This window comes from Humulus lupulus, chromosome 4 (genome assembly GCF_963169125.1).
Source record: "Humulus lupulus chromosome 4, drHumLupu1.1, whole genome shotgun sequence".
Lineage (NCBI taxonomy): Eukaryota > Viridiplantae > Streptophyta > Magnoliopsida > Rosales > Cannabaceae > Humulus > Humulus lupulus.
Genome location: NC_084796.1, coordinates 7,805,598 through 7,808,147, shown reverse-complemented (window position 1 = coordinate 7,808,147; position 2,550 = coordinate 7,805,598).

Genomic DNA, 2,550 nt, shown 5'->3' with positions numbered 1-2,550 from the left:
CAAGTAATAATAACAATAATAATAATAGTATATGAATTAATAATAACAATAATAATAGTATATGTTTATATATTTTTATTATGAACATATAATATATAATTTATATCTTAGGTGTGTATTTTATGTGTACATATAGTATTATCTTAACAAAAAAGTATTAAATATCATATATATATATATATCTTTATATATTATAAATGTGAGTTTAACAGAAATTCTTAGTTTCTGTTAGATTTAATAATTTTTTATTGTTTTCTAACACTGTTAGTATTAAAGTCATCTAAAAAAGGATAAATATATTAAAAAAATTATCTAAATAAGGTAAATAAATTTAAAATAAAAAATAATAATAAATAAACCATAATAATTTCTCATCACATATTTTAAAATTTCATATTAAAGTATTAAACTACTCTATCAATTATATTTTAAAAACTATAACAAAAAAATATTTATGTGTTTAATTTTGTTTTTCTTTCTTTTATTAATTATTTGTATTGTCACTTAATATATTTTGTTTATCAAAGCATATGTGCAATATTGACATAAGACATAAATGTACATATTTGTTATTTTGTCCTTTGGTATTTTAATGAGAAATCACTTATTTTAATTGTTCTAGCCATTAATTGAATAATATATTTATATATAAATTTCTGTGTTTGTTTTTAAAAAAATTCAATTAAATAATTAAAATTATCATATATAATATATAAATCAAAACATAAAAAATACTAAAATTTAAATGATTATGAACACCAAAATTAAAACTATTAAACAACATCAAATTATTTACTTTAAAACTAGAATGCATCATATTTCTATATGTAAAAAGTGTGTATCTAACGAATTCTTGGTTTAATGATATTGTTGAATAAAAATTATGATATTATTTATTTCTTTTAAGACTTTAGCCAATGTTCTTTTATAATATATGATATTGTTTATTTATTTAAAATTTAAATGATAATTAAAAAAATATAATAATTTTAAAATAAAACTAAGCAAACGTGCATTGCACGTTACTTATACTTAGTATATATAAATGAAAGAGTTTTCAATAGTTACTATTGATCAGCGTTTTCATCAACGATACAAAGTCAAATTATATGATAGGAATCAATTAAACGAGCTGAAATCAAGTAAAACGATACAAATAATTTATAGTGGTTCAACCACAAGAATTAGTAATGACCTACGTCCACTTGCACTTTTATTAATCAAAGAGGTTTCAGACTCAAGATCAAGGAGAAACAAGGTTCAACTGAGTTTCTTAAGCCTGGTAGAAAAAGAATAAAATTCGGTATAGTTTTGTATGTAAAATGCGCACAAATTTATCTTAGAAATGATGACTGAGAGAGATCTTTATTTATAAAGTCTCTTAACCGACTATGGGCCCTTACAAGTTAATCTAGGCACTACATGTGTAGTGTGGGATTGTTACAACTAATCACAAATTCAAATAATACATAAAAATTACATTCAAATGTCGACTACATAAATATCTTAGGATATTTTGCAGTATCTCGTGAAATCTGGAACTTCGAGTGAAAAATGATGCAAAGCGATACAAAATCGATGTTGGTTCGATGCTCTTGCGATGCAATCATGAAAACTTAATTTTTGGTCAAAACGATATTTTTTTGATGCAAGATCGATGCTTTTTCGATACAAAATTGATGTTGTTTCGATGCAATAATGAAAACTTGATTTTTGGCCAAAATGATGCTTTTTCGATACAATTACGATACAAAATTGATGTTGTTTCGATGCTCTTTCGATGAAATCATGAAAACTTGATTTTTAGCCAAAATGATGTTTTTTCGATGCAATTTCGATGTTCTGCGTTGAAATTATTTGACGAAATTAAACTTTGGAGGCTCATATCTTTTCACTCAAATGTCTGTTTCAGATGATTTGTTTTAATTTTGGTATTTTGATGAGATTTATAAGACGAGATCATGTAAAATCCTAAAATTTGTATGTAGAACACACAATTTTGACGAGCCCTTCAATGGGTACTTCAATTGTGGTGTTAATGGGGGTAGGTGCTTCAATGGTGCTTCAATCCAAAGGATGGTCATGGGTAGAGAACCAAAGGAGAAATGATAGAGATAAACAATTTTTGAGTGAGAAAAAGAGCTTCAATGGTGAGGTAGTGGCGGTGGTGGTGGTGGTGGTGTCGCCATAGTAGAGAGAGGAATGGAGAGTGTGAGAGATAGGTTGTGTAACATCCTACTACCCAGGGATCATTATACTATGTATTTTAAACAGTGCTAAACTCGCTAAATGAGTCATTTGGCCATAATCGTGTAACTAAGTGTGATTAACGATTTACGGTTAAAATTTTTGGTCAAAGATACAACATTTCACTAAAACGTTTACTGTATACATTGGGATCCCAAAATACATTTTACAAGTTAATTACAATAAAAGAGTTACAACCAGCCGACCTAAGCGGCAAAATAGGGTTTAACCCTAGTTCCTCATTAAACCCTCGGCTGTGGTGGTCGAGCAGCTACATATGTACACATCTTCACCTAAGCTCTC